The sequence below is a fragment of the Armigeres subalbatus genome, unplaced genomic scaffold (genome assembly GCF_024139115.2).
Source record: "Armigeres subalbatus isolate Guangzhou_Male unplaced genomic scaffold, GZ_Asu_2 Contig1974, whole genome shotgun sequence".
In the NCBI taxonomy this organism is placed as follows: domain Eukaryota; kingdom Metazoa; phylum Arthropoda; class Insecta; order Diptera; family Culicidae; genus Armigeres; species Armigeres subalbatus.
This window is the reverse complement of record NW_026942808.1, coordinates 351553-359019: the sequence shown is the minus strand read 5'-3', so window position 1 is coordinate 359019 and position 7467 is coordinate 351553. Positions and strand designations below refer to the sequence as shown.

Sequence of the window (7467 nt, the reverse complement as noted above, 5' to 3'; positions counted from 1 at the left end):
TTAATCTATGGAAGAAGATTGTCGCTGTCGTCATTGGCGAAAAAAATTTTGCTGGTGATGAAAGACTAAGCCCTGTTGACAAAAAAAAACAAAATATTCTGACTGTTGTGTACATGTTTTAGTAACGAGGACAAAAAGAACCGCAGCGACAATCTTTATCTGTGGTTTCATTTCATTTATTTAGCTTATATTTAAACAGACCAGGCGGGATTTATGGGTGAACGTTCTACCACAGATCAGGTGTTCGCCGTACGGCAGCTATTGCAGAAATGCCGCGTGTACAACGTGCCTACACATCATCTATTTATCGACTTCAAAGCCGCATATGATACAATCAAACGGGACCAGCTATAGCAGCCAATGCACGAAATCGGATTTCCGGATAAACTAATACGGTTTATCAAGGCGACGATGGATCGGGTGATGTGCGTAGTTCGAGTTTCAGGGGAATTCTCGAGCCCCTTCAAAACGCGCAGAGGGTTACGGCAAGGTGATGGTCTTTCGTGTCTGCATCGCTTTGGAGGGAGTAATACGAAGGGCTGGGATTAAAACGAGTAGTGCGATTTTCACGAAGTCCGTCCAGTTATTTGGTTTCGCCGACGACATTGAGGATGGAAGAAGTCTACATCAGACTGAAAAGTGAAGCTAAACGGATTGGACTAGTCATCAACACGTCGAAGATGAAGTACATGATAGGAAGAGGCTGAAAAGAAGACAACGTAAGCTACCCACCACGAGTTTGCATCGGTGATGACGAAATCGAGGTGGTTGAAGAATTAGTGTACTTGGGCTCACTGGTGACCTCCGATAACGATACCAGCAGAAAAATTCGAAGACGCATCATGGCCAGAAATCGTACGTACTTTGGACTCGCAAAACGCTCCGACCGTACCAAACTCACTATCTACAAAACGCTTATTAGACCGGTAGATCTCTACGGATACTAGACCTGAACGAGGCTCGTGGAGGACCAACGCGCACTGGAAGTTTTCGAAAGAAAAGTGCTGCGTACCATCTAGATGTAACTGCCGGTTGCTCAGCGGGGAGCCTTCCTGAAACTCCCTGACTACAATACACCTCAGGGTCGGCATGCTTAACGGGAAGATTCGAGATACAAGGAATGACCGCACTGAAGCACAGAAAAACTCACATTCTTTGGTTTCGTTCGCTACATTTATTCGGACTTTTCCGACTCACTTCCACATCGTCCCACCTTCTTAGCCTACGCTAACCTTATTTTCCGGTAATCGCTTCTTTCCCGCCAATCAGCGGCTGGCTTTCCTCCACGCTACGGCTTGGTGTGACTACGGTGCAATAAGAAAGGGGCTTTCTTCCCGCCAGTTAGCGGTTGACACTTCCCGTACTGACTTGGTGATGGGATGCAATGGCGTCCTCTGCTTACTCATACACCATCCTGGAGCCTCTCCGAGTATGTTGACGGACTCGGTCGCGGGCCTGTATCTCCGGAACTGTGCCCAATGGAAGGGGGGGTTCATCAGCTTGGCTTTGTACCACCGAATGGCGGCGCACTCTACAGTTCCGGAATTTACTATCTCGTTCGGTAGATTAAGGAGGACGATCCTCTACCTTTCGCCATCACCGTGTTACTCCTCGTTTTTCCTCTCTTCTCCCATCTCCCCACCTGCCAAGCGTAGATAATCATGGCGTATTCCTTGCCATCCTTTTGCTACCAATATGGAGTCCGTAGCGAACTCTGGTGGTGGGATTTTAAAACCCATAAGGTAGCGAGGCTGCGTACTTCACAGTGGGTGGACAAAATACCAAAATACGGAGAAAACTGTACTACATATGCGGACACTACTTGTTCGGCTTAGACATTTCACGACGCAAAGTTCACAAAGTATCAAAAACACTCAACACTGAACTACGAACACTTACACTCTCCCCCAGTTCGGGTAAAAATATTTACGAAGTAAATATTTTTCCGCAAACTACACCAGATTTCCCCGGTTACACGTACCTCTGAACCAAACACAACACGAATCACTTATCACCAGTACAAAATTACTTCATCTAACGGTAGTTCGCAAAACATTTGACTTGAAACGTACTAGATTTTATTATACAAAAACATGAATGATGTATTGGATGGATCAGTAAGTACAGTTGAAGAGTATCGGGGTCATAGGTTTTCATCGTTGTTGCCAACTCCACACAATTTAAAGAATTTCTCTTTACTGACCTTCATCGCATTTGCTCTGGTCTCCAGCGATCAAATACACAAACATGAAGCTTGGTAACCTCTAATATAACTTACTATGTTTCCAAACGATTGTTAAAAAAGTTCTTTTGAAATTAATATTTACAATACTATTCTACACGATATTATAATATAATATATACAAATATTTACATTTTTTTTATTATTGATGCAAAGTCACACTACCGTACGGTAAAATTCTGAATTGAAATGTTTCAGCGATTTGTGATCGATCTACTACTTCCATTTTCGAATTCGAATCGAACACTGTTTCTTGGTGTGTGTATTGTATTGACTGAAAACTGTCAAACAATTTATCATTGTGAAATTCTTGGAATGATGTGGTAATGAGCATGAGGTAAGTACGATGAATTTTTATTTGAGAAAAATGTCTATGCCGGCCAGTGAATAATCGACGCAGGTTGAGGCCAATATCAACCCGGTGAAATGGATTCTTCACTAGAGAAGTATTACTTCTCAAATAGAAATCCATCATTATTTAATTTTGTTATTGCGGTAGGGTTAGGTTCTTAGATTCATAAATTTGGTAATAAATTCAAGAATATCGTTTATTATTTTTCTTTGGTATGGTGTTCGTTGGCTTTCAGTACTACTATCTCAATATTTTAATCGCTAATATTAACTAATTTATCTACAGAAAGCAAAAATATAAAAAACAATAAAAAATACTAAACATGCACAAAACTAACTAAATTATTGAAATGGCCATCATGCAAAATATATACAAAATTTACACGAAAATTTTCTCGATTGGTTGGATTAACGAAAATTTGGTTTATGAGAGTTTTCCTAGACAAAGCTATTAACAGGAAATACTCTACCACTGAATCTTCTCCAACACTTTTCAAGCACTTGTTTATGCTTTTATATATTTTAGGTACTACGACCTTTTATCCACAGCGTCTCCATTCAGCTTTGATGTCACCTGATAAAATGATTTTTAATATCGAGTGAGCTGCCGTAATGGGATCTGGGATGCATTTTCTGACTCACCCCTCACAATGGGACGAAGTGAGCAGATCGATTGTTTGGGCCCATTCAACACAAATTAAAACTTCCTAGGATAATCTCTACAAACGCTGCCTCCGCAGCATGAATACTAAGCATAAGGTAAGTCAAGCCTCCGAAGAGCTTTTAGTACGAAGACTGAGTGGAATAGTGTCTCTAGAAGAACTATTTACAGAGATAACTATCCATATCAGTTGTACAACGCCTTCGCTTTACACTTGCTTCCTTTAATACTTTTCTCACTTTCAGGAATATTGGCTGTTTTATAAACATACCTTCCCGCGATTGGGTGGTACAGCATGGTACAACACTCAAATGGTCTCACAATTGGTGAGTGAACATTGCAACAATCAGTTGCTCCTATTACTACTCTCTAGACTACTTGATTCACGAATTCGGTTTTCATCTCATTCATCTCTAGTTTCATACTGGATTTCCTGAGAAAAAAGAACTTTAACTTCTCAAATCATCGTATGTAATCCACTATTGATGTATGTGAGAAACATCGTGATCTAGTACCTCCTATATATGCTTCAAAGCATGTCTCCTCTTTTACTCTCAACAGAGTCTGAAAATTATCAGGCCGTAGAGATGGAACTCATATTCCAACTCTAGGACAGTTACCAAACAAAAAACAAAGCCTTACCTATTCAACATTGAATTTAGGCTGGGAGAACAACATTGCGGAAAATTCTAGGAATTCTTACTTAAAAGAATTAGATTTTCTTAATGGTTCACTAATAAAATTGATCTCCAACATTCAAACGTACGTTTGTATGTGGAATTCAAACCTTCTCTCCTCTTTAACAATGTTTGGAGAGTTTCTCCAACTAAACTTTCTTTATCCTTCACCATCTAACTCTGGTTTTCTCTAGTATATGGTATTGTTTTGATTGACGACTAAATTCATTCACTTTCCTGTTTTATTTCAGCTTTTGTTTCAGAAACATTCTCGGTTGCCAATCACCAGTTCAAACGATATTGTTCAACGAAATTTTCAGCGAAATTTGTATTTAAAAAGAAATACTACTGGAATAATACAATACAAACACGTAAATTGAAAAACTAGCAATTAAAAATATCAATAGTTGTGTTTACAGAAACCGTTCAAAAATAAAATTTATCATCTTTTTTTTGTCTTCTCATTTCACATTTCCGAAATCACATCACACACATTAAAATTGATTAATATAAATTAAAAATTACTAAGTTTGACTAGATTTAAATGTCTTTTTGAACAACCGTTTTTTTATAATGTGTTTGAATAATAGAACCTTTCCATTGCAAATGAAATAATTTTACCAACTGTGTTAAAAGAAAGAGTAAGTCCATTTGTGGTAAATAGAATGTGAGCGTCTGGAAGTTTTATCAGAGACTTCCGTCGAAACCAGTTCTTTCCAGTGCGATCTTCCAAACTGCCCTTCTCAAATCTGCCGGTAAGACTAATTTTAAGTTGGGTGCCAAAGTGTAACTGCCGGTTGCTCAGCGGGGAGCCTTCCTGAAACTCCCTGACTACAATACACCTCAGGGTCGGCATGCTTAACGGGAAGATTCGAGATACAAGGAATGACCGCACTGAAGCACAGAAAAACTCACATTCTTTGGTTTCGTTCGCTACATTTATTCGGACTTTTCCGACTCACTTCCACATCGTCCCACCTTCTTAGCCTACGCTAACCTTATTTTCCGGTAATCGCTTCTTTCCCGCCAATCAGCGCCTGGCTTTCCTCCACGCTACGGCTTGGTGTGACTACGGTGCAATAAGAAAGGGGCTTTCTTCCCGCCAGTTAGCGGTTGACACTTCCCGTACTGACTTGGTGATGGGATGCAATGGCGTCCTCTGCTTACTCATACACCATCCTGGAGCCTCTCCGAGTATGTTGACGGACTCGGTCGCGGGCCTATATCTCCGGAACTGTGCCCATAAGGGGGGGGGGGGGTTCATCAGCTTGGCTTTGTACCACCGAATGGCGGCGCACTCTACAGTTCCGGAATTTACTATCTCGTTCGGTAGATTAAGGAGGACGATCCTCTACCTTTCGCCATCACCGTGTTACTCTTTTTTCCTCTCTTCTCCCATCTCCCCACCTGCCAAGCGTAGATCATCATGGCGTATTCCTTGCCATCCTTTTGCTACCAATATGGAGTCCGTAGCGAACTCTGGTGGTGGGATTTTAAAACCCATAAGGTAGCGAGGCTGCGTACTTCACAGTGGGTGGACAAAATACCAAAATACGGAGAAAACTGTACTACATATGCGGACACTACTTGTTCGGCTTAGACATTTCACGACGCAAAGTTCACAAAGTACCAAAAACACTCAACACTGAACTACGAACACTTACATAGAGTGGGGTGCAGATGGCGGACGGTACGTGGAGAAGGCGAACCGTCCATCGTTCACACCGCGAGAATCGGAAGACTGCGGTGAGCCGGGCACGTAGCCAGAATGTCAGCAGAAATCCGGTGAAAATGGTTCTCGACAACGAACCGATGGGAACAAAAAGGCGAGGTGCACAGCGAGCAAAGTGGATCGATTTGCGGACCCTCCACAGACTGCACCATGGTTAGCGACGCACATAGGAGTACGCAGTGTAAAAGGGTGACCATTTTGTCAGCAAACCTTACTTTTTTGTATTTGTTCTCTTTGTATTGATCTAGTAGTGAAGTATGACCATTGAAGTATGACGTATTGACCAACGTATATTGACAGTTACTAAAGGTATGCTATTCATGCGCTTGCATTAGTATTGGTAGATAGTTATGAAAATTTTCAGAATTTGCATGGAATTCTATCTATTTTTTACTATATTCTGTGACTCTGAATTAACACAGTGATAAATTATTTTGAAAAATATTCCATTTTGATGTATTTTGCTATATTAAATACATTTCATCCATTACGCTGATCAGATTACGAGGATTCTGGCGTGGTATGACATGATTTTAGAAGAAAATGAGTGAACATCAAGATACTCTTTAGGGAACGTCCACAAATAACGTAACGCTCAGAGGGGGGAGGGGGGTTGAGCGAAGTGTGACGGTCCATACAAAAATTTCAGATGTTTCATACAAAAAGTGTGACATAGGGGGAAAGGGGGTTTGAAAATGCCCATTTTTTGCATTACGTAATTAATGGATCTTCCCTTATCATGTCATAAAAATCGTAATCTGAACAGAGAATTATCCTATTACATAGTTTGCAACATCATAAAAATTTCAAGAAAACGTATACGATGCTTTTAGCACACATTTATTGATGTTGGCAAATTTACTTTCCGCTATTTTAGTTTTCAAATCTTTTGTTAACAGTGGGGTTTATCCTCGGGTTTATCCAATATTTCGTATGGGGAAGCCATTGCGATTTTTTTTCAAACTCAGTGGTCATTCACTTGTTGGTAGTAAACACATTTGTATGACACAATGCTTCCAAGTGGAGACCTGTGTCGGATTTTATTTTTCTTTTTCACTCTAATGAATTCTCGAACATAATAATGACAGATTTTTTTTTTGCGCATGTTACGCTTTTCATTAATATTTCCATGTCAATCAACTAATAACTGGAAATATTCTAGAAATCTATATTATTATTCCAATTTTTATTTTATATTATTATACTGATCTCTACATCCTTCCCCTCTTCTACTCTCAATCACTAAACCGTCTTAATATACAAATAGTATCAACATTAAATTCATTATAGTATTCCATGATATGGCTGGCAAAATTTGAAGCTCTGGAAAGATGAAATTAGTTAATATTCAATTGAACACATTAATGATTTGAAACAATACTTACCCACGAAATTAAACAAGAACAACAATTTAATAATGGATAAGGCTTACCACGTCCCAGAACAACAATCCTGCATCAAAATCAGAAAAAAAAATATGGAAAATCTTCTCCGGATCTCAAAGTCTATAAATTGGACTCTGTACGCATATCACTCATTGATCTTGGTCATGCAATCATGGATAGAGCTTACTCGGCCCCAGAACATCATCCTGCATCAAAACCAGAAAAAAATTCAAAAATCTTCTCCACATATAGCCTATAAGTACTATCACTCACTGAACTTGGTCATGCAATCATGGATAGAGCTTACCAGGCCCTAGAACATCAATCCTGCATCAAAATCAGAAAAAAATATCAAAAATCTTCTTCATATCGCATAGTCTCTAAGTTCTTACTCTGTACACATATCGCTCATTGATCTT

General features: G+C 39.7%; 1 long non-coding RNA gene across 1 annotated transcript; it reads left to right on the top strand.

The window, feature by feature from the left end:
* Nucleotides 1-2520: 2520 nt before the first annotated feature.
* LOC134203563 (uncharacterized) lies at nt 2521-5394 on the top strand. Its single transcript, XR_009977644.1, has 4 exons — nt 2521-2579; nt 3120-3352; nt 3500-3580; nt 4183-5394. It is a non-coding gene; the product is annotated as an uncharacterized LOC134203563 (long non-coding RNA).
* Nucleotides 5395-7467: the final 2073 nt, after the last annotated feature.